Source organism: Dermacentor albipictus, chromosome 1 (assembly GCF_038994185.2).
Source record: "Dermacentor albipictus isolate Rhodes 1998 colony chromosome 1, USDA_Dalb.pri_finalv2, whole genome shotgun sequence".
NCBI classification, from domain to species: domain Eukaryota; kingdom Metazoa; phylum Arthropoda; class Arachnida; order Ixodida; family Ixodidae; genus Dermacentor; species Dermacentor albipictus.
Window position 1 is genome coordinate 113,520,166 of NC_091821.1, and position 25,479 is coordinate 113,545,644.

Genomic DNA, 25,479 nt, shown 5'->3' on the forward strand with positions numbered 1-25,479 from the left:
GAAACATTTTAAATGTTTTTAAATCCAGAGGCTCTCGGATTTTGATGAGTTTAGCATATAGTTTGTCACGCTTCTTCATTCTTTTACAAAGAGCATTCGTTAACCATGGCTTTCTGAGGCATTTTTTTCTCCTGTTAACTTTGTAAACAAAATGCTTTTTATGCACGGTAACAAACCTGCTAAGAAAAATATTGTACGTTCGTGTAATATTGTACGTGTATTGTAAGTTCTGGAAGTCGGCGAGCAAGCGAGATGTCCTTTCTTTGGGGGGGGGGGGGGGGTGAGGAGTATTTTTTAATATCGGAGCACAATGGAGCCCCAATACACGCAAAGGGGTGGCGGTGTAGTGAATGACGAACTTATCAGCCCAGGTAAAGAACGTCGTCGCCATCTGATATCGAGCAAAACAGTATGCGTGCAACCGCGTGATATAACATGCTGTGTCGGGTGCCGGCTGCCTTCCAATGTTGAGAACATGTGCTTGAAAAATAAAACTTGAACGGTGCCGAAACAACAGGTACGTGACTAAAGACACTTACATCTGTATCCCCTCCGCGCGCCGTACGTGTGTGCCGTTCGCTACAGTGTTCATGATCAACAGGTGTTGAACAAGAAATATCTGCAGAGTGAACGTCTCGACAACGCCTCTTCGTCAGGATTTGTCTTTACCATGGCAAAGCCAAGTTCCCTTAGCGAAACGTTGGCAGACATCTCTTGTTCGACAACGGTTGATATCATTTCAGGTATCCAACTTCCTGCTAACTTCGTGTTGTCCGTATTACTTCATTACTTCACCACTCAGAGCCACGAAGCCGGTGACCCAGAAAAATGCAAACCCTATCATCATCATCATCATCATCATCATCATCATCATCATCATCATCATCATCATCATCAAGGTCGTCGTCGTCGTCGTCGTCATCATCATCATCATCATGGTTATGCCCACTGCAGGGCAAAGGCCTCTCCTATACTTCAACTACCCCGGTCTTGTACTAATTGTGGCCATGTTGTCCCTGCAAACTTCTTAATCTCATCCGCCCACCTAACTTTCTGCCGCCCCCTGCTACGCTTCCCTTCCCTTGGAATCCAGTCCGCAACCCTTAATGACCATCGGTTATCTTCCCTCCTCATTACATGTGCTGCTCATGCCCATTTCTTTTTCTTGATTTCAACTAAGATGCCATTAACTCGCGTTTGTTCCCTCACCCAATCTGCTCTTTTCTTATCCTTTAACGTTACACCTATCATTTTTCTTTCCATAGACCATTGCGTCGTCCTCAATTTAAGTAGAACCCTTTTCGTAAGCCTCCAGGATTCTGCCCTGTACGTGAGTACTGGTGAGATACAGCTGTTATACACTTTTCTCTTGAGGGATAATGGCAACCTGCTGTTCATGATCTGAGAATACTTGCCAAACGCACCCCAGCCCATTCTATTCTTCTGATTATTTCAGTCTCATGATCCGGATCCGCGATCACTGCCTGTCCTAAGTAGATGTATTCCCTTACCACTTCCAGTGCCTCGCTACCTATCGTAAACTGCTGTTCTCTTCCGAGACTGTTAAACATTACTTTAGTTTTCTGCAGATTAATTTTGAGACCCGTCCTTCAGCTTTGCCTCTCCAGGTCAGTGAGCATGCATTGCAGTAGGTCCCCTGAGTTACTAAGCAGGGCAATATCATCAGCGAATCGCAAGTTACTAAGGTATTCTCCATCAACTCTTATCCCCAATTCTTCCCAATCCAGGTCTCTGAATACCTCCTGTAAACGCGCAGTGAATAGCATTGGAGAGATCGTATCTCCCTGCCTGACGCCATTCTTTATTGGGATTTTGTTGCTTTCTTTGTGGAGGACTACGGTGGCTGTGGAGCCGCTATAGATATCTTTCAGTATTTTTAGATACGGCTCGTCTACACCCTGATTCCGTAATACCTCCATGACTGCTGAGGTTTCGACTAAATCAAACGCTTTCTCGTAATCAATGAAAGCTATCTATAAGGGTTGGTTATATTCCGCACATTTCTCTTTCACCTGATTGATAGTGTGGATATGGTCTATTGTGGAGTAGCGATTACGGAATCCTGCCTGGTCCTTTGGTTGACATAAGTCTAAGGTGTTTCTGACTCTATTTGCGATTACCTTAGTAAATACTTTGTAGGCAACGGACAGTAAGCTTATCGGTCTATAATTTTTCAAGTCTTTGGTATCCCCTCTCTTATGGATTAGGATAATGTTAGCGTTATTCCAAGATTCCGGTACGCTCGAAGTCATGAGGCATTGCGTATACAGGGTGGCCAGTTTTTCTAGAACAATCTGCCCACCATCCTTCAACAAATCTGCTGTTACCTGATCCTCCCCAGCTGCCTTCCCCCTTTGCATAGCTGCCAAGGCTTTCTTGACCTCTTCCGGCATTACTTGTGGGATTTCATATTCCTCTAGACTAGTCTCTCTTCGATTATCGTCGTAGGTGCCACTGGTACTGTATAAATCTCTATAGAACTCCTCAGCCACTTGAACTATCTCAGCCATATTAGTCATGGTATTGCCGGCTTTGTCTCTTAACGCACACTTCTGCTTCTTGCCTATTCCTAGTTTCTTCTTCACTGCTTTTAGGCTTCCTCCGTTCCTGCGAGCATGTCCAATTCTATCCATATTATACTTACTTATGTCAGCTCTCATAGGCTTGTTGATTAACTGAGAAAGTTCTGCCAGTTCTATTCTAGCTGTAGGGTTAGAGGCTTTCATACATTGGCGTTTCTTGATCAGATCTTTCGTCTCTTGCGATAGCCTAATGGCATCCTGTCATACGGAGTTACCACCGACTTCTATTGCACACTCCTTAATGATGCCCATAAGATTGTCGTTCATATCTTCATTACTAAGGTCCTATTCCTGAGTTAAGGCCGAATACCTGTTTTGCAGCTTCATCTGGAATTCCTTTATTTTTCCTCTTACCGCTAACTCATTGATCGGCTTCTTATGTACCAGTTTCTTCCGTTCCCTCCTCAAGTCTAGGCTAATTCGAGTTCTTACCATCCTATTATCACTACAGCGCACCTTGCCGAGCACGTCCACATCTTGCATGATGACAGGGTCAGCGCAGAGTATAAAGTCTATTCCATTTCTAGTCTCGCCATTCGGGCTCCTCCACGTCCACTTTCGGCTATCCCGTTTGCGGAAGAAGGTATTCATTATCCGCATATTATTCTGTTCTGCAAAGATCCAGAACAGAATAATATGCGGTTAATAATACGTGGATAACCCTCTCATCCGGAGTCAAAAGTTTCCGTTTGTGTTTGCTGATAACGTCAGCATCGCCAGTTTGAGCGCGAAGTGATGAAGCAGACAACGCAGGCCTGGACCTTTCGAGTGCGAAAACATACTGTTTTCATTGGGCTATGGAGCGATCATGTAAGTCAGGTTTCGCTGTGTTCTTTGTGTACATACGAGATCACGTTTGCAAGTTCTGCGCCTCGTTATACTCTGCAACTTCCATGAAAAATAATCAAATATCTTTGACACTATTTTTAATTGCATCGAGGGAAGTATGTGAAGCATGATTAATGAAGTTTAAGAGTGACGTATTCAAAGCAGGCCTTTCCCATATAAGCAGCGTAACTTTGAAGGAAATCCTTGGAGCAAGAACTTTCCTTTTTCTCCTGTCGCGAAAGTTCAAGCTGCTATTCAATTTGTCCAGAGACGCAAATGAAAGCAGCCCATACGAAAACAAGAACAGCATTAGGAAACAAGCCTAGAGTTCGGGTGATGTTCGCGCAACCTACCCAAAACCTAAGGAAGAGCGATACCTAAAAAGAGAGGACGCGACTGTGTAAATGAAATTACTTGGGGCAGTTTCATAAATCACGGAATTTTAGTACACTACAGGTAGCACCACAGATCACTATTAGCCCCGAGAATTAGGAGTGGCGCCCTCTCGCGAGTGACGTCACGGCCAGGACGCCGCTCGCTCCGGCTCGCTCGGCTGCCGCGCGCGCTCGTTCCCTTCGTGTATGCTTGGGGGATGGGTGGCTCGAGCCGTACGTATTGAAGGATACGTCGGCTTCTTTCAGCTGCCATACCTTAACCACAGTTTCTTCTTCAAAAGCGTGTGAGTCGAAGAACTTTGCGGCTTGGATATCGCAAGCTAAGTAGCGTTAAAAGGGTCTCCTTGGTCTTGCAATGCATATATGCGCCGTGTTTATCGGTAAATTTTGACTAAAAAAAAATATCTGCAAATTCAACGCGCGAAGTTGTGTATGATGCTTCGCTAAACATTTAACATTCCTTTAGTATTTAGCTATGAGAGGCATTGCATTTTACGTGGAAGAAAAATTTGGTAATTGGCGTCAACATGGAGGAGGAGGAGGAAATAACTTTAATGTGTCCTGAGGAACCCCTCCCCACCCACTCTTGGTTTAGTGGGCGGCAGGGGTCGCGGGCCGCACCCACGTTGGGACGGGAAGCCCGTGAGCCTCAACATGTTATCTGATTTTAGAAAGACACTGCCCAGCGAAGCTCTCATCATGATTCCTATTACTCTGGTGTGTTGTTCTATTCAAATATGGCCATTCATTAATGCGTAAAAAAATAGTTAGGCGCGCATTTCTTATGAAAAAGTTTGCTGCTACTTTCATCCCCCTCTGAAACAGGCCTCCAAAAAAACGAATTGGTCATGGCTGCTAACACGACGGCGCGTCATGTAGAGTATTTACATAGTTAATTCACAAACACCATAGTAGCAATCACCTCAGAGAAAAGTTTCGTTGTTAAGATCGAGAGCCACTCAATTGAAAGTGATGAAATGTTTCATAGTGGCCCTCAGTAGCCTTTATCGACAATATGGCACACCCCTGATCACGTAACGGTAGCAATCGACTGTCCGTATGGAGAGGCACGCTATGTTCGCGAAACTCATCAGTTCACTACAACTTCGAATTAAAACCATAAAGCATGTTTTTTACAGCGCCAACTGGAATGGTTAAAGTATTCTCGAGTTACTACACCGCAGCTTAGATTTCCTGTATACAAAAGGAAAATTCAAGCACCTTCTGTCTCACCATGTCTCGATCCAGCGTTATTCAATTATACATACGGATAACTATTCGCTTCGTCGGTACATAAAAGAGAACCTTGCAGGCAAATTAAGTTTGCTCCAATCCAATCGCAAACATTCATAAAGAAAGCACCACAAGCCTTGCATATACTTTCACTTGATTTCTGACCCTCCACCGGGGGAATTTCGATATCTGCAATATGTCCCATACTACTAATCATTGACGCTTCGACTTCTTTTTGGCTGCAGCGATGCGGTCCAGCAGGCATACTTCACTAAAAAAATTGGGCCGAGCAGCCTTTGTCAGTTCGCCAAACAGATTCGTCATGTATATTCCTCAAGCAGCAAGCACCAGTAAATTTCTCAAGTGAGTTTGATTTGATTTAATAATTTCCATTTACACACACACATGTACAGAGGAGTGGTAAGTGGAGGTGGATGAGGGGAAAAAGTCGCACAGACGCGGCTTGAGGTAACATCACCCCCTAAGGTACAATATGGCTGCATGGGGTAACACATCAAGCGCCATATAAATTACATTTATATTGTGGCCATAAAACATTGCAGTTATACAATATATGAAAGAACAGTGAAATATTTCCACAATAACAATGCAAAACACACTGCGGCATTGAAATAAATAAATTATATACACTAGGTAACATAGACAAAAAAACAGGAACATAACATACATTATTAATCATTAACAAACGCGCTCTAAAGAGGTGAGTTGAACGTGTAGCACGGAAAAGGGAATATATATTGGTACATTCCTATTTGTACTCTGTAAATAGCTGTAAGCCTTCATTAACTTTACTTCAAGTTTCCGCCGCTTAAAAAAAATGAATACGTGAAGAACCGCCTAATGTTGACAAGCAGTTAAAGAAGCAAGTGAGGCGTGTAGAATCTAAGCTCCAGTATTAGTTAAGCCCCCGTGCTACTGCCGAGCGTTTCTGTGAGGAAATGCAAAAATTCGATATTATACCATGAACTACTCGTCGTGAGCAAACCTGTTTTAGCGGAATAAAATCAACGTAACTGCTGTAGAAGTCATATATAGCCAGCTTTGTGACATACTTGTTGCACCGCGGCAGGTATCGTATCATAACTGGATTCCTATAGGCTATGCTTTTGCGATTGTCTATCCGTGTATGAAAAACCCGCAATGGGCTGGTCTGCGTCGCTTCGGCTGGCACTGTAGCGTTGCCTTCGAGAGCTGCATTGTTGTCTAAGAAATTAGCTCTTTGAATAAATGTTCGCAAAGGAAGACGTCGTAAAAATATATTTGAGACGACCACCATAAGTATACAAGCAGAGAGAACGAGGGCGAACAAACAAAAACACCGCAGAAAGCGCCCGGACAACGCCCGAACTGTAGCAGACGACAGGCGCGAGTCCGTGCCCTGACGTCACGCGAGCGGCGCTCGCAGCGCCGCCCGTGTTCGTTCTCGGGGCTAATAGCAGCAATTACACAGTAGGGGTCTGCGAATATGGTTTATGTCAGCTTCCAGAAGGCCATCCCCTTAAAACTCAGTTGAAGCGAATAAACATCCCTTTGAAGCGAAATACGTTTGGATGCTTTTGACCGAGAAAATAAAACACTCCTGCAAACTCTGACCAAACACTTGTTAGCGTCTCTGAATCCTGTGCATCCAAAGTCTTACTCGGGTAATGCAGTGCTTGAGTCATGAGTGACCGAAAGGATATATACATATATATTGTCACATCACATTCTTCACCTGCGATGCACCGGGTTGTGAGCACAAGACCGTCAACTCGAGGCCGCGGTAGATGGATTAGCACAGTGCCAGACATGAAGAACGACATTTGAGAGTGCAACAAATCGTCAAATTTTTTAGGCGGTACTCACCCCAGTGGAAACGCGATAGCATTCGGTGGGTTTCGCATAGCCATCGCAACTCCAGCCATCGTAAGGAGGTCGTTAGGGGAAGCAAACAGGCGTGAGGGCAGGTGATCGAGCGATCGTCGCGCTCTGTGATTGCTTGTTTCCAGAAGGAAACTCGAGCTGAGCCGCCTTATCTCGAGTATGAGTCGGGAACTTGACGCGCCCGTGAAACAAGGAAAACAATTGGAACTTGGAAGAGCAGTAACGATTGAACGGAAAAGGGATTTCGTTGCTGAAAGGGATCCGCGTTTGCGAGTTAGTGGTCATGGCAGGACCTCTCGCCGATTGAAACTCGACGCATTGGACCATTGATGGCTTCGCGGCTGATGCTTGCAGCCGTAGTTGGCAATAGGGAAAAAGAAAAAAAAAAGACACGCTTTCTGAAGCGAAGCAGCGACCGCAGAGCTCTACGTATACCTCTACGGACTGACAGAAAGTCCACCGAAGAAATGGAGAAAGAAGCGCGATAACAAGCTTTCATACTTTCATTAATCACAAGCTCCAGGTTCGAGCGTCAGAAGAAATGGTAACGCACGGAAAGAGAAAGGATTCCCTTGGGGGAAACTTTTTTTTTCGCTCTTTTTAGGAGATACATAGCTTCCGCAAAGAAAAGTAGCACCGAGAGTGGTAAGATGAAGCGCTTTCCTGCTTTCAAAGATAACGCGACGACAGCAAGCCACCCCCCCCCCCCCCTCGCCCCAATGGAGGCTCGAGACAATACATACAAGTACGGCGACATGAAAAGGAAGAATTCAGCAGACGGACAATCTGTGAAGGCGAATGCTCAGATCGCGCACACACGGCTAGCCAGAAGAACAAGGGACATAAGAAAGCACTTAATCATCTTTATTGTGATGGCTCTGTGGCATACGTTCTTTCCATTCTTCTACAAGAATGAATGTGCGGCGTTAGCTGGCAGGGCCTGTCTGCGTTCCCGAACAATGCCTAACCGCCTTCTTGAAGCTGTCGACTTACTCTCTGGAGAAGTGCACACAGCACGATAAACGATTTCAGAACGTTACATCGTTTATATAATCGTTTCAGAGCCCATGGCGAAGTACGTATATGAGATAAGTAAATATTTTGGCACTAATAAAAGTCGCCGATAGAAAAATGTAAGGTAACGAGCTTCGCATTATCGCTGCTGTCGGTGGCTTCAAGGATGGAGCACAACGGTAAATTTGAAGATAAATGTTCGCGCCACTAAAATTGCGCTTATGTTGGTACCGACTCTTGGAAGCTTTAAAAGCCAGAAGCTAATCTACGTTCTTTGCCGTCAGTAGCTGCACTTCTTTCTTGCGATTCTTGTAGTAATAAACTATTAAACAGCGGTGCGACAAAATAAGCACGTGCCACCAGCATAATAATTTAGAGCTCCTGGGGTAAAGAACGGCAAATCATGATTAATATGCTGCGGCGTATTAATAACAACATGCACGTCGTTTATTTGTGTTAAACTTTCTTCCTCGTCGTTCTCGCTTTATTTTTGTTTTCTTGAAAAGTGGCAGAGCGCGCTCACTGCGACGGCCGCATGGCATAAACATGAAATAAAGTTGAGGCGCCTGCCATAAAAACGTAAACGGAGATACGCCAGCCTAACACATAGAAAGAAAGTTTACTAATAAGTGTAAAGAAACAGCGAACACTTCGCCAAATTGTTTCAAAGATAAATGTAGCCGCAGTGTTTCCGCCATTGGTTGTAAGGGCTCGATTATCGGTTTTACCACGACACTGAACACCTGTAAAAATAATTAATTAATAATAAGCCAACCAATGTCATGCGCGCCTAATTAAAGGAGCGATGAAAGTCAGAAGCACTAAGAACATTTTTTTTCACCTCATGATAGGAGAGCTGCTTTACACGGGCATTAACTACTCAACCACGTGAAAGATTGCGCGTGCCTACCTGAACGACAGATGAAACAAGCCGTTGCAAGGAATTGTATCGCTAGACATTTTTGCTTCGATTTACTTTCCAATGGCTGCGCACTGAGAATTAAAATGAGAACATTAAGCTGTTTGTTTCTTTTTCTTCTTATTCTACCAAGAAGAATTAAAGAAATGTCAGACAACCTAAAAGATTATAATTTATGCATTCAGATTGCGCCATTGGTTCAGTATGCACAACAACACCGTGAAACTTTTTTTTACTGTCTTGACGGAAGGGACCCATAACTCCCAACTCCTATTTGGTGTTGGTTCTTTGGGACTGTAGATAGGATACGCAAGAGGTTCTTTGAGGCATACGAGGGCAGCACGAACCACAGCGAGTTATGTACGCTGTCGAAATCAGGGGAAGTATTGTGTAGGAGTCCACCTAGTGGACTGTCCATTTCCGCCGCTGCTGATTGGCTGCGGCCCCTCGTCTCCTCCTCGCTCGTACAGCTGCATCCAATCAGCAGCTGCCGAACTGGACTCTTACAGAATACCACCCCTGCTGTTTAAAACAGCGCGTAGTTTGGCTGGTTGGTACATAATGAAACGCGAGGAACAACGTAAAGTAGGGATGAAGGAAGAGGACGACAGAAACAATTGGTTAGTCGATCCTAGCTATTAGTCGCATCTCTGCGCTGTTCCTCAAGTTTTTGTCGAAATTCCTCTGGCTACTGGTCGCACCAAACTTCGCTACAGATTTTTTTTTTGCAGTGAGCTCCGCAGTGCTTTGTTGATGGTGCCTGAAATATAATTAAGACTGCGACTGGGCTTTACTAGACAGATTTAACGATGCATTGTGTTTGATCCTTCAAAGGGGTGTATAGGTCTGATGTTATATAATATTACTGACATTTTTCCTTTTACAGCTATTTTATGTAATACATGCATGGATAAGCACCAGTCTATGTCGATGTTGATCTTTTATCGAAGGGGCTGACGGAACCGCTTCATGTTTTATGCTCTCTTGTTCCACCAAAAATTTGTTTTTCGGCATAGAGTATATCCAATTCTACTGGTTTATGTCGTGCATGCATGTCTGATTTTTTTTATTCATCGGGACAAATCAGGTGAACGAATTTCCTGTGTTGTTGGTCGTGATGGTTCGTATCTATTCACTTATCAACGGATTAGTAAGAGAGCAAGAAAACAAATTTTAATTTATGTTTACGTAGTTTGCTCATCGGTTTCCTACTCTTTATTTGTGCGAAAGCATTAAATAGCTCATGAAGCGAGAAATCAGGCGGCGTGGCCGGAGAGAGAGAAATAAAAACAAGGCAGGGATGTTAACCAGTCAAGAGTCCTGTTGGGTATACGCTGCACTGGGGGAACGGAGATGGGGAATAGAGAGAAGGACGAGAGAGCGATTGTACAAAACGTCACGTGGTCATAGAGACGCGCTCATGCGTTCGCGCGTTCGTCGTCGTCTGCCATAGCTTTCTCCGATGCCGCTCATCATGCCAACACTCCCATATGGCCCCTCCCTCTGCGAACGCACTGACGGCACTGGTCCACTGTCAGTCGATACAGTGATTTCGGTGAGTTCTGTCGAGCGCTCCAATGGACGAACCTTCGAATGAGATGGTAGAAACAGTCACGTGGTCACAAAGACAGACCACAAAGGTGGCCGGCCTATATATAGCGCCGCGGGTCGCGGAACTGCCAGTCGGTGCGGTGATTTCGGTGAGTTCTGTCGTGCGCTCCGATGGACGAACCTTCGACTTGGACTTCTCAGTCAGTAGCTTCGCCCGGCTCCTTTAGACGTCCACGCAAGTGCACGAACGAGGCCAAGGAACGTGGTGCGAGAAATGATGCAAGGCAACGTGAAAACCTTTGCCATTACGTTTCGTAAAACGAGTCATCATCGGGAAGACGTAGCAATGCTTTCGCATTCATCCACGTAGGGATACCTAAGTGTCCATAATTACTTTGTTTAGCGCAAAACAACGGTCACAAGAGAGACGACCAGGACAAGGCGCTACTATCAACTGACATAATTTTATTGCGTCACTCCTATTTAGAGAGCAGAATCTAGAAGAACATGCGCAGTGAGCACAATGTGCAGGAACCACCAACATCCGGTCACCAGAGCACACTCATGCGACAGAATCCAAAAAAACCATATTCGGCGCTGTACAACGTTAAAGAAGGCACACTATTGCACTGTGGTCCCAATGACTGCATTAAGAAGAGAGAGAGAGATGAATACAGGAAGGCAGGGATGTTAACCAGCCAATAGTCTGGTTGGCTACCCTACGCTGGCGGATCGAAGAAGGGGAAGAGAGAGAAGGGAGGGAGAAGGTGTAGATATGTGTACGGACAGCACTTGAGTTAAAGCCGCTCGCGCAAACCAGAAGTTCTCAGAAAACACAAAAGTGCCTTCACTGCCCTCTGAGCCGATGATCGGTCGGGTTGGTGCTCTAGTATTGTCTGTTCACTCAGAGGACGATTCAGTGCCTGACTGCACTACTTTGACACATGACAACGGAATCTTACATACCACACCGAATTGCAATCTAGAAACTTTGCGTGTTTTTTTCACAATCTGGTTTTTTACTTGTTTTAGAAAATACGGCTGCACAACATTGACAGTTTCTGAGGAGCAAAAAGCGCTACTGGGATTTCGTATCTAGTGGCGACATTCTTTAGATTATGAGCCACTCTATGCCAATACGGCACAACTTCAGGCCTCTTATTTTGTGTAATACAGTTACTTTTGTGCCGCTTCTCTTTCAGTTTCTGAAGCAATACCTCACAGACTGACGTCACTACCACACTTGGGTAACCCGCAGCCTGCAGCCTATTTAAGTGTGCAATAAAAATCTGATTCGCAGTCTGGTTCCTGCGCATGGCGCTCACTGCGCATGTGCTTCTGCATTCTGCTCTCTATAAAGGAGTGACGCAATAAAATGATGTCGTCAGTTGAGAGTAGCGCCTTGTCCTGGTCGTCTCTCCTGTGTCCGTTGTTTTGCGCTAAACAAATTATGGATTCGCCCCAACTAGCCCGCCAAGGCATTGTGCTACCTAAGTGTCCTTCACTTTTTCTTACTATTCAAGCGATTTCCTTGTCAGAACACACACACACACACACACACACACACACACACACACACACACACACACACACACACACACACACACACACACACATATATATATATATATATATATATATATATATATATAGAGAGAGAGAGAGAGAGAGAGGCGGGAGGTGTGGTACAGTGCCACTATTTTTAACACCACCTGAACTACACAGTTGAGGCAACCAGTCACACAAATAGCGCCACTGTACATATCGTTTCTATCTGTGGCCGTTTTGTTGTGGAGAATTGTATCTTATGGGGAAATCGCCTTTTCGATTGAAACAAGTTAACTAACTGCTCTAACTAACACTCTAAAGCGAAAACAGAAAGGCAAAGCCTTTATGAAAACAAATCTTAATAACAGGTACAGGTGTTTATGGAGTGTTTTCTGTCACTGTGCTTGTATGCCTAATCAATAACTATTCCAAGTAAAAAGTGGATTTGTTCTGTCCTAGGACCTAGGAAGGAAAGGCACAACATCGTGGAGGGGGAAGTGGCACGCTCTTCAACTCCGCCCTCACTGTGCTGCAGGCTCTTCTCGATCTGGTAATCGCATGCGCAGTCTCTGTAAACGGATATTTCTTCGTCATATGTATAAGTTTCTCACGTATGTCTTTTATAACACAATTACGATATGTAAGTACGCATAAGGCGGGATGACGCGCAAACGCAGACCTTCAAAAACATAGCTTGTGCACCGATAGAGTAACAAGTCCATTTTCTTGGTGTTGGAAGAAACCAAAACGGAGAGTGTCCTAACCCTCCTTGAGCATGAGGAAATCGCAGAGACAGTCTGCAATCGACTTTCAAGGATCCTAGCAAAAGTTAAGCTGCCGTTTCTTTCTGTACGACTGTACTTGTATATTGTTGCAGAAAAAGATCAGTCTTTTTTAAGAACAATTAAGTTTAAGAACACTGATGAGACAGATATAGTTGTGAAGGTCATGAAACGAAGAAGTGAAACAAGGACATTTTCTTTCCTGCCCGTATTGACATATGTGCCGTGCGGAGCAAAGCAATTGCATAAAAGGTAAAAGGTGCTAGCGACAACAACTGCATAGTTATTCAGAATACTGGGGATCTTGTCTGTGTTAAATGTCGACCTGCTCCCGCATAATGTCGAGTAGACAAATTATTAAGGCAATATGTAATGTGTCTCATTCCTCAAACGTGATGTTCATCTACTCGCACTCCCAGCGGAATGGAGGACATCCCATTTTCTTCTTTTTTTTTCCCTGCAAAACTTCCCCAACATCCTAGAAGGAAGAACTTTCTTGTTAATGTAGGAGAATTCCTTCTCTAAATCTAGAACAGTTCCTCCTGTATGGATTCGACAAATTAAGCAAGCAAAGCAACAAGTTCAAACGTGAGAAATATCCCGTTCCCCCCGACTCTACCACATATAAAGAGACATGCATGGATTACTTTTACGAAGCCGTTGAGCTTCCTCTCAGATTTCCCTAACACATGTCCGCGGGAATAAGTAGTAAAGTAAACGAAATTGGCGGAGTTAACTTGACTGAAGGATGCTTGCGGTGATTATGATTAGAAAAATTGTCTGAGAGAACATCCCTTTTAGGCCTTCAAAAAACACCATGCGTTAAAGACTTGTTTTTATTAACGGTGACTCGCCTCGACGACCGGCTGGTAGTATAGGCGGCACCCCAAATATCTCACGTATATTGTGAAATAATATAGCGCTTCAGTCATGAAAAGAGGCAAAATCAGGGAACACAAGAATGTAGAACTTCCTTCCTGACTAGGCATGACGCAATTGCGAGCGTTCGCTTACGCTCAAAAGGCGATGTCGACAAGAAGAGGAAATCCAGAGCTTACCGACTGAAGTGTACCGGTGCAGTTCCTACACTCGTTGTTTACTGCTGCTGTTCCGTGATTTGTTTCCTGTAAACCAAGAGCAAAACGTGGGTTAGGATTCATTTGTCTCCGACCGACATAAGAGCGTCACGTCACCAGTGAAATCGAATATTTTGTCTGTTCTGCATTCGAAACACACACACACACAAAGAAACAAGGAAAGCAAACTCATACATCACATTTGTCCATGGCGAGAGAGTTTCTAAGTCACTGCCCAAAATGCGCATTGGACAAGAATAAACAAATAAAACAAATAAAAGGGAGCGATGCTTGAGCAGCTACAAAAGCGAACACACTATGGCTGGGCAGATGGCCGCACACTCTACAGTTTTCACAAACGAAAGACGACGCTTCATGCCTTCGTCTCAACGCTTAGGGGCAGCGAGAAAAAAAAAAGAAAGATGATGCGAGGGTGGAAGGCGAATGCACGTTGTCGTGTTCATAAGAGTTTGGTCCCTGGAGCAAACTGTTTGAAAGCCTTGGATCCGCGTCTGAGAGCTGAAGCAGCAGCGAGGACGATGGCTGCTTGCACCGGCTGCCCCCTGAGCAAAGCAGGGAAGAAATCACGACGGGGCCTTGGAAAGGCCACTGGCAAGAGGCGGACGGCGGACCCCTTTAAACACGCACCCGCGGGAGATATGCCCTCAGTGGCTCACTTTGAAGGAATACGTAGACTGGCCCAGCGTTTGTCTTTCAGTGCCACGTGAAGAGAAACCGACCACCAGCGTGCACTGCGTGCTTGCGCGATTTCTGCATAATGAGAAAACGCCTTTAAGGGTTCTGTACCAAGCTAAGTGGGTCGCTTTTCGGAATAACCGTGCATGGCACCAGGTGATCATTAAAATAAAAGGACTGTCTTCTAGAAGTAAATAGAACGGAAAAGACTTTCATAACCACAATTTTTTTGCTTGCCAGCTATTATTATGGGCGAACTTCAGAGAAAACATTTGCGGAACAGCATCCCCCATTGTTTTATGGAACCGTGACGACGGGCTCCGAAAGCTCCGCAGATGTAAATGGGAGCACGGTCGCTATAACGTAAAACTATTGCAGTCTGTTTCTATTCCGTGTCTGCAACTAGCCTTTCACATTTGGTAAAAAAAATTTTCGCGTCTGCCCCACTTCGTCTGTCTGTCACGTGACGTCACGAAAGCCGCAATATCTTCCCATCTCAAACGAAGTTTCCACACTGATTGTGCACGTATAGACCGAATCTAAGAAAACAAAATTGTTTGCAGTTCTACGCCTTTTTCGCCATGAGCCTTACGCTATATGTTCTAAAGTGCCCGAACTGCAGTGGTCCTCACAAGGCCTCATCAAAAGATTGCCCGCGGATGCGGAAGGAATTCACGATTCTGAAACGCATGGTGCGCGACAATTCAACGCATCGAGAGGCTGCCACCGCTGTTCGGCGACGTCGGCATCGACACCGAAAACGTTCAAGAACTTCCGCAACAGCAGAAAGGTACACGCCCACTACAGTCAGAAGGGCTGCCGCATCTCCACACTGCGCCACCAAGACAGATACAAGGAAAGCGAACAAAGAGGAGAGCCTCGCCCATGCTGAAGAATGGCCTGAGCTACCGAGGGCACAACTCCCTGCTAAGATACCTCAAAACGCACAGACTTCAACGGCTTCTGCCACTGTTGAAGCGACGCTTACTGATGATCTCCAGGTCATCAACATTCTGCAGTCGCTCATGAGTGCCATTCGCGTTATACTTACCAACATGAAGTCTTCGTCTGCGCAAAGCGCACTACAGGTGCTGGACACTTTGAGTCCAGTACTTGCAGCTCTTGGTTAAAATCATGGCTCTCCAGAAGCCGTCGTTTCGTGACGAAGTCCGAAACGCGTCGATATTTCAGTGGAACGCCAGAGGACTGAAGTCACGCATGTCGGACTTTCGACAGTTTGTGTTCACGAATAAGTTCCCAGTCATCGTCATCTGCGAGCCCCTATCAGATAACATCAGACTGTCCGGGTATGAATGTTTCATGTCCGCCACCCACGGAGAATGCAGCAAGATCATCGTATTCATGCGACGTGATCTTACGTATGTCCATCACCCAGTGTCGCCTGACCAAGAAAACCAATACGTCTGTCTGACAGTGAAGAAAGGCAAGCTCACTTTCACATTAATTGGAGCCTACATATCGCCCTCAAGTCGGTTGGACTGCGACAGATTACGGCGAATCACCACAGCGACTCCGCAGCCTTTGGTGATTACTGGAGATTTTAATGCCCACCACCATCTCTGGGGAAGTTCTAAGATAAACTCGAGGGGCAGAAGATTAGTGTCATTTGCCTCCGAACAAGAACTATGCTTGTTAAATGATGGAAGCCCCACCTTTCTACGTGGAACTGCCTACTGTAGCTGCCTGGACCTGACCTTTGTTTCACGCTCCTTCACTAGAAAGGTCAGGTGGTTTCCGGATATTGAAACGCGGGGAAGTTACCACATACCCACTTATCTTAGGGTTGAAGGGTTGACCGACTCCAGGTTAGCCGCCGTCACACAATGCATCGACTGGCCAATGTTCAAGTCAATTGTCGAAGACGGCTGTCGTGATGACTTGGCCACTAGCCTAGAGGACATCATAAAAGGTGCCCTAGAGGCTGCGAAACATTCACTTCTGAGAACGTCCACACGCACCGAATACGACATTGAGCTAGAGAAGCTTCGTGCAATTCGTCGTCGTGCAGAGCGGAGATACAGGCGCACGAAGTCTGTAAATGACTTGAGGTTGGCCAGAAGAACTCAAAAGAAAATTCAGCGTCGCATGGACAAACTTGCATCACAAAGATGGAAATCATTCTGCGAATCTTTGGATCCACGAAAACCATTGTCTCACATATGGAGAACTGTTGGTGGTCTCCGTGGAACCCCTCAGCAGCGCCACCCTTTTAAGTCTTTGGCCCTTCACCAACAATGCAGCGAGATTGACGTAGCGGAAGCTTTCTGCAGGAGGATTGCTGGCGAAACTAGTTGCGCTGGAACATCGACGCTCCGCCACTCACCGATTTCACGCGACTCCCGCATGGATAGTCCTTTCTCCATGGACGAGCTCGAAGGTGCACTGGCCTTGTGCAAGCGTTCATCTTCACCAGGACCCGACGGTATAACCTACCGTGCCCTGTGTAATCTGGGTGATGAGGCTCGAACAGTGCTCCTGCTCCTGTTCAACAGCTCCTGGCGGACAGGTACGGTTCCCCAAGAATGGAAGACCAGTCGCATAATTCCACTGCTCAAGCCTGGCAAGTCGCCTGTAGACATTGCATCATACCGACCAATTGCGCTTGCCAGTTGCATCGGAAAACTAATGGAGAGGATGGTTCTAGCACGGCTAGAATGGTACCTCGAACATTACCAGGTATACCCAGATGCAGTGGCCGGTTTCAGGCGGGGCCGTTCTTCCATAGACAACGTTATCGACTTGGTGACGTACGTCGAGCACCAGAAGTCCTGCAAAAGATTATCTGCTGCCCTATTTCTGGATGTTAAAGGAGCGTACGATAACGTAACGCACGAAGCGATTTTGAACGCGTTAGAGGCAGTAGGACTCGGCGGCAAAGTATATAATTGGATAAGTAGCTATCTACATACGAGATCCTTTTTCGTACTTACCGAGGATGGCCCGACCTCCCAGCATTACAGTAACCGTGGGGTGCCTCAGGGCGGAGTACTCAGCCCAACGCTCTTCAGTCTAACACTCATTGGACTCACCGACATCCTGCCAGGCACCGTTAGGCTCTCCATCTGTGCCGACGACATTTGCATTTGGACGTCGGCTGTGACGCGACTGCAACTTCGCGCGCGGCTTCAAAAGTCGGCTACTTTAACATCATCCTACCTTCGAGAACAAGGACTTCATATATCATACGAGAAGTGCGCAGCGGTGGCATTTACCAGGAAATCAATGTCTCCATACGTGATATCCGTCGACAGACACATGATCTCGTACAGCACGAGTCACAAATTTTTAGGGGTGGTCCTTGACAAAAATCTCTCCTGGACCCCTCATGTGAATTATGTGAAAAAACGCCTGACAGGAATTTGCCATATGTTTAAGTTCCTTGCAGGAAAGACCTGGGGAGTGCCAATACGCTCTATGCTGCAACTGTACAGGGTCCTCTTTCTTGGATTTCTGCGATACAGCCTACCTGTCATGTCCAACACCTGCAGAACGAACCTGAACATAATCCAAAGCATCCAAGCCCAAGCACTCAAGATATGTCTCGGTCTACCGCGGAGTGCGTCAACGACAGAAGTAATTGCAGTGGCTCAAGATTTCACTATTAGAACGCACATTAGCATTGAAACAATGCGTGTGCACATAAGACACTTCGCCCGGAACCCTACCCACCACCTAGCAAGTCTCCCAGTAGATAGGCCCCACACGACATTCAGTGCGACTGTCTTCGCGCACCGTGCCTCTTTCAGGTCAGGTTACACAACTGCGGCAAGGCCTTCTATTCCTCCATGGTGTATGCGCCGTACTCAAGTGAACCTTACAGTCCCAGGACTTCAGAAAAGGTCGGACTTGCCATCATCAGCGCTCAAGCAACTAACTTTACTTCTCTTGTACGAGAAATACAGCGACTGCACACACGTCTACACTGATGGATCAACTACATCAACCAGTTCCGGCGGCGCTGTAGTTATACCAGCAATGAGAATAACCAAGCGGTTCAAGACTTCCCATGTCACTACGTCTACAGCTGCAGAGCTCGCGGCTCTCCGCGACGCGCTTCAAGTGATAAATACTGAAAGTCCTAGAAAATGGGCAGTCTTCTGCGATTCAAGGCCGGCCTTGCAATGTGTACATTCATTTCTCCGACATGGAACACACGATCAGCTCACGTGCGAAATCGCAGAACTTGTACATCACTTAAGCGAAAAGGGCCATGATATCTCTTTTCAGTGGATACCAGGTCATTGCGGTATCATTGGTAATGATGACGCCGATAAGGCAGCTCGATCGTCAAACCAAGAAGACCGCTGCGTCCCCATTCCGCTCTCAAGGACCGACGCCGCGAGGCAACTTGGCATTCTGGCACGCACGATCTCCTTAGCAGAGTGGAATACCGTACATACAAGGCGCACAAGACTGCACCGACTAAACCCATCACTTCAACTCAGACCTCCAGCCGGTGTGCACCGGCGTGAAGCGTCACTTCTGTGTCGGTTATGGCTTGGAGTGGCCTTCACGAATGCCTACTCAGCACTAATTGGAATGGCTGATAGTCCTGCATGTGATGTTTGCGCATGCGAGGAGAACATTGACCACATATTGTGCCATTGTCCTCAATTTCAAGCCCAAAGACAGAATTTGTCCGACACATTGAGGAAACTAGACGATCGTCCTCTGAGTGAACAGACAATATTAGAGCACCGTCCCGACCGATCATCGGCTCAGAAGGCAGTGAAGGCACTTTTGTGTTTTCTCAGAACTTCTGGTTTGCTCGATCGACTTTAACTGAAGTGCTGTCCGTACACGTACCTACACCTTCTCTCTCCCTTCTTTCTCTTCCCCTTCTCCCTTCCCCCAGTGTAGGGTAGCCAACCAGACTATTGACTGGTTAACATCCCTGCCTTCCTGTATTCTTCTCTCACGCTATCGGTCAGAATTCTTCGGGCCACGCCCCCTTCGCCTGTTTGTTACGCAACATCGCAAAACCTCACAAACTCATCACGTCAAAGTGAAGTGTGCGCACTAAAGAATAGCCGGAATAGCCGGAGACTGTCCTGTTCCGAAAGGAATAGAACATGGTTGCCCACCGATCGCTCTGACTCTGGCTACTTGGAGCTGCAAGGAAGAATGAATTTCTCTGGGCATAATAAAATTTTTTGGCTGGCTGTACAACGGTGTCGAGCCCTTTCGGTACGTATATGACGTCACTCTGCCAACTTTGCTGAACTTGAGCTTTACCGCTATTTTAGCTTTCAGTTGCACGTTGCTGCTATTTTCGACCAGCCACCAGAAGGTAAGCAAGGCGAAGCGGACCAATCGCAGACGCCGCCCTCTTCATACGATTACGACTTTTACTGCTCGGACCCACCGAAACCCACTCCACTTGTACGCGCTCCTCGTTCCTTGTCAGCCAGTTAGACAAGCAACACCTGTCACTGTAGGGAATGCTATTTGCTTTCAAAGCAAACAAGAGGGACCTCTTTTAAACGAGGAGAGTGGTTGATTGGGCTGTTCAAACAACGTTCCGGGAATGATATTGTGAGAAGAAAATAGTAGTGTCCAGGAGGTCGCTAGAGGGAGATTATTCTGCGAATAAAGGCGTGACGCCATCAAACGTTTTCTATCGACGATTCTGTTATGTCGCATACGTCAGCCAGTAGATTTTTGCTTTTTCAATCACTTGACCGGCATGACAGCTGCAACAGTCGTTAGCAAAAATGCTCTACCATTTCACTCTCATGACATATGATGTTCAACGGATCCCTTTTTACAGCGAAGCTGCATACGGCTAGCCGATTCGTCTGTCCGTCCATCCGTCTGTCCATCGCCTGTACGCCGAAAACTTCGCCGGCGTGACCCCATGCGCATATGTGAAAAAAATAGAGAAAGAAAGACGCGCGGTTAGCCAACACCTCCTAAATAGCACAAGGCATGTTTACTCCGATCTATGACGTCACGCTACCTGGCCCCAAATATTCCTTGACACGGCTGGCGTAACGAAAGCGGTGACGTCAAAATCACTGCTGCCAACTCGGGATCATTTCCATTAGATTCTATGGCAGTCGGGCCGGGTAACATGACGTCATGGATCGGAGTGAAAAGAACTTGTGCTATCTAGGTGGTGCTGGATTAGCTGCGCCAGTAGTGACGTCATTGCCCTCCGTCGCAGCCGAGCGCGCACGCAGCAATTTCTCTCCGGTTCCGATACGGTTAGGCGACGCGTCATACGTACTCCTGAGGAGCAGGCAGCTTTAGATCAGCAACGCTGCGAGCAGAACTGGGAAAGAGCTCCTCTATGCCGTGCCGATGTTGCAATCTGAGCAGAACAGGCTCGTGCAGCCTAGCGCAAGGAGCAACTGCGTACCGTGGATCCAGCAGCCTACCAAGCCATCGTTTAATGAACCGTCAGGATTAATCTAGTGATAAACACATGGGCCGCACGTTTCCCTTTCGCTGTTTAACCATCAGTACGTAATGCTTGTGAGGTGATTTTTTTTTCATTCCAAGCTCATTCTTTCGCCCCACATAAAATGTATCAATAAGTGCGGCCTGCGCACCCTGGCCACAGCAAGTCGAATCTCCATGGAATTTCAGAAATTCAGATGTATTTAGGAAGGAACAGCGTCAACTAAGATGATCACGAGAGGGAGAACGACACAGGAAAAGCGCGTTCTCCCTCTCATGATCGTCTTAGTTGGCACTGTTCCTTCCTAATTCAAGTATGCACCAACTAGCCTAAATGAATGTTGTCCTGAATCAGATGTATTTTTTCATCTGTACACATAACACGGCCGACCTCTGCTGAAAAATGCCGCCGCCGTTTGGAACAGTACATGCCTCTCTACCCGCCGCGGTTACTCAGTGGCTGTGGTGTTGGGCTGCTGAGCACGAGGTCGCGGGATCGAATCCCGGCCACGGCGGCCGCATTTCGATGGGGTGAAATGCGAAAACACCCGTGTACTTAGATTTAGGTGCACGATAAAGAACCCCAGGCGGTCGAAATATCCGGAGTCCTCCACTACGGCATGCCTCATAATCAGACAGTGGTTTTGGCACGTAAAGGCCCATAATTTAATTAGCTGCCTTAATATGTGGGCACGTCAATTTTTATATAGTTGCCGCCGCTAACAGCTTCTCGCTCTGAATAACAAGCTTATTTAAATGTGTCCGATTTTGTAAGGTTATTTTCATTGCTTGCATTGGCTCACACAGAGCTTTAACGATACCTATGGCAATATATAGTGCGCAATTTTTATTCACCTGTTTAGAGAATTGACCCATATGCAAGGCGTTTCAATCTGCTGCGCATTACTTGGTAATCTATTTTGCCATTTTACCATTAACCCACCCATTCAAGTTTCACCACATATGTTGCGAAGTGCCTCCAGTGTATTTCCAACGGTTTAATTTCAATAAATTTTCACACGGCTATTATTTTCGTCTCTCCGTTCTGTGTTGAACTTAGTGCGAATTGGACCATTTTTGTGACTTACCAAATTACCCGGTATCTCTGTAGCTTTTCCACTTTAGATATATAAAAAACATTTTATTCATTAAAAGCGTCACCTCGATGCGATTTTTAGTTATCTATTTTGCGACAATTGTTTCAGACGTGCGGGGGGATGTTATTTGCAGTTAACGAGGATTGAATGGCATCTTGTCCTGCCCTTAAGTTACCCATATTCTACCTATGTATTCTTGCAATCTTTTATCGTGGCCCGACATAGTTTCTTTTCCTGTCGGTGGGTGCGTTTTGTACACTCTCCCCTCCACACACACACTTTCCCCTTTATTTTTTGCATGATCTCTCTATTCCTATTTACCTATATTTTTGTGCACACTTTGTTGTGCAAACTTATGTGACTAGTAGCAGTTCTAGTAAAGCAACAATATCTTCGATGTAAAACTATACAAGCGTGGCTCGTCTAAACTTCGGACCCTGTTTCAGATGACTAATATGTCAAAAATTTCTAGCGATATCAGGAACCGGTGAAGCTGCTTTTTCGAACAGTTCATGTAGTTACAAATACAACCATAACTTTTATCCTCACCGAGTCACGACGAGGAGAAAGGGTTCCGGTGCACCACTGTCCAAGGTCATTCCCCAGAACATAAACCAAAAAGAAACTACCTAAAGCAAACAAGAAAGGAAGGAAGAAAGAAAGAAACTAACTCAATCTTCCTAGAAACTTGCCCTATTCGCGCTGAAATCTAGCGCAAGAATGAATGCGCTATTTTGTGCATAAACAGTTTCAAAGACATTTGCGTGTAACTTTTATGACCATCCAAGCTCGCTCTTCGCTTTTGACGGGTGCGAACAGGGAATCCGCGACTCTCCTTGTCTTCGTGTCATTGCAAGCGTGCGGCGCCCCATAGTGTCGGGTCCAGCGTACCGCACGCAACGCCCCACCTTTCTCGGCCAATCAAGCGCGGCGATGGTGCGCTTTTTTTTTTTTGCCGGTGCTATATTTATCACCTCCTGTAGAATGTCTGCCAGTAGTGGCGTACATCGTTATAGTACTACACACGTGCGTATCCTGACTCAACAGAAATTATGCAAACAATTGCTAAGCGGTGAAACAGAGGTGGGGCGCGGACGGTGCCGGTGGTGTTACTGGTTCCCGAAAAAGAAACCCTCAGGATAAATTTACGCGTGCGCGCAGGCGCGATGATTAATGTGCGCGCGCTCTTTTTGCAGTTTCGCAACGCGGCGTACATATACGACCCAACCCGTTTTCCCCCACGCATCCACGCCGTCCTTCCATTCTCACACTAGCCCGAGGTAAGACGCCATGCTACAACATATACAGGCCGCATGATTCTCCCAGAAGGTGCGTTAGGCCTAGAGAATTGCTTGTGCAATGGCGCAAGAACCCACCCTCCTGGCCGAGGGTAATTGCTTTACGCAGGTCTCTGCACTTCGCAGAGCAAGTAAAAGAGAAATGTCCCAGGTGAGTCGGTACAGCATGCAGAAGTTGTGCTACGGCTGAACAACGTCATAGAGGGCGCTTTTAATCTCCCCGGTGCAGGAGTTGTTTCGCGCCCTGTTGCCACTCCCGATTAGGACGAGGCCCTTCGCTAGGTGCTACGAGAAACGGGTGGGTTGCGGCTGAAGCAAGCCGCCATCTCAGGCTCCCTTATTTCTACAGCAGGAACAACGCCTCGGGCGCATGGCATGATGAGCTAACAGCCACGTGGTGTTTAAATGCCGAGTGGGAGTTCTATGGTCCAAAGTGCGCACCTATATATACAATGATGGGGCAGCCTTTGTAAGCTGGGGAATAATTTTCACCGCAGCGGTCGTCACTGAAAAAACATATGTAAACAGAGCAAGTTGCAAAGCGTTGCCCTTCGCTAAATTCTGCGCTTGTAGAGCTGGCGGGACTCGATTATTAAGCGTACCACGGGTGCGCTTGAGATGGTATCCCGTGACAACTTGTGCTACACTAACTCGGGTCTCTGTTAGAGCAATACTACGAGCAAGAATAAGAAATACAAGAGAGATATTTATTAATCAGCATACTTCCCGACGCCTCCTCATGCGAGCTGTACAGTTAGCTTTAGCCCCGGTACAGAGGAAGATATTTAAAAAAGCAACGCTTTCGCTGCACGCAATGTGCGAAAATGATAACAGGACGCCTTTCGTGACGTAAACAATATACATGAAAGATGGCACAACGTTTTGCACGTAGCTGATGAGTGTGTTACAGCGATAGCCGTTATGAGCACTTGAGCTAAATTTCGTGGCGTCTGCCGCAGGTATGACCATCACGTTTCTTCGGCACTTCATTGAAGACACCATCCCGAAGGTAGTGCAATGCGGAGCCGACCCGCGGCGGAGGTGACGCAGGCGTTAAGCACTCCCCATACACGGTCGCATCCCGAAGGTAGTGCAATGCCGGGCCGACCCGCGGCGAAGGTGAAGCAGGCGTTAAGCACTCCACACACGCGGTTCGATCCTGAAGGTATAGCGCAATGCCGGGCCGACCCGCGGAGGAGGTGAAGCAGGTGTTAAGCACTGTTTATACGTGGTCCAATCCCGAAGTTAGTGCAATGCCGGGCCGACCCTAGGCTGAGGTGAAGCAGGCGTTAAGCACGTCCCCATACATGGTCCGATCCCGAAGGTAGTGCAATGCAGGGCCGACCCGCGGCGGAAGTGAAGCAGGCATTCAGCACTCCCCATCATGGTCCGATCACGAAGGTAGTGTAATGCCGGGTCCACCAGCGGCGTATGTGAAGCAGGCGTTAAGCACGTCCCCATACATGGTCCGATCCTGAAGTTAGTGCAATGCCGGGCCGACCCGCGGCGGAAGTGAAGCAGGCGTTCAGCACTCCCCATCGTGGTCCGATCACGAAGGTAATGTAATGCCGGGTCCACCAGCGGCGTATGTGAAGCAGGCGTGAAGCACTCCCCATACGTGGTGCGATCCCGAAGGTAGTGCAATGCAGGGCCGACCCGCGGCGGAAGTGATCGAAGCAGGCGCTCAGCACTCCCCATGGTGGTCCGATCACGAAGGTTGTGTAATGCCGGGTCCACCAGCGGCGTATGTGAAGCAGGCGTGAAGCACTCCCCATACGTGGTGCGATCCCGAAGGTAGTGCAATGCAGGGCCGACCCGCGGCGGAAGTGAAGCAGGCTCTCAGCACTCCCCATCGTGGTCCGATCACGAAGGTAGTGTAATGGCGGGTCCACCAGCGGCGTATGTGAAGCAGGCGTGAAGCACTCCCCATACGTGGTGCGATCCTGAAGTTAGTGCAATGCCGGGCCGACCCGCGGCGGAAGTGAAGCAGGCGCTCAGCACTCCCCATCGTGGTCCGATCACGAACGTAGTGTAATGCCGGGTCCACCAGCGGCGTATGTGAAGCAGGCGTGAAGCACTCCCCATACGTGGTGCGATCCCGAAGGTAGTGCAATGCAGGGCCGACCCGCGGC

The 25,479-nt window shown here is 47.0% G+C and overlaps 1 protein-coding gene across 10 annotated transcripts in view; it reads right to left on the reverse strand.

The window, feature by feature from the left end:
* Positions 1-25,479, reverse strand: part of LOC139049454 (tachykinin-like peptides receptor 99D) — an 880,050-nt gene that overhangs the window by 237,843 nt on the left and 616,728 nt on the right. For 9 of the 10 annotated variants that reach the window (XM_070524895.1, XM_070524903.1, XM_070524896.1 and 6 more), the window contains one exon: positions 13,816-13,881. The gene's annotated coding sequence lies outside the window, so the exon portion shown is untranslated. Of the gene's footprint in view, positions 1-13,815; positions 13,882-22,598; positions 22,618-25,479 lie in introns of those variants that run through there. The other variant, XM_070524916.1, reaches the window with a different exon arrangement.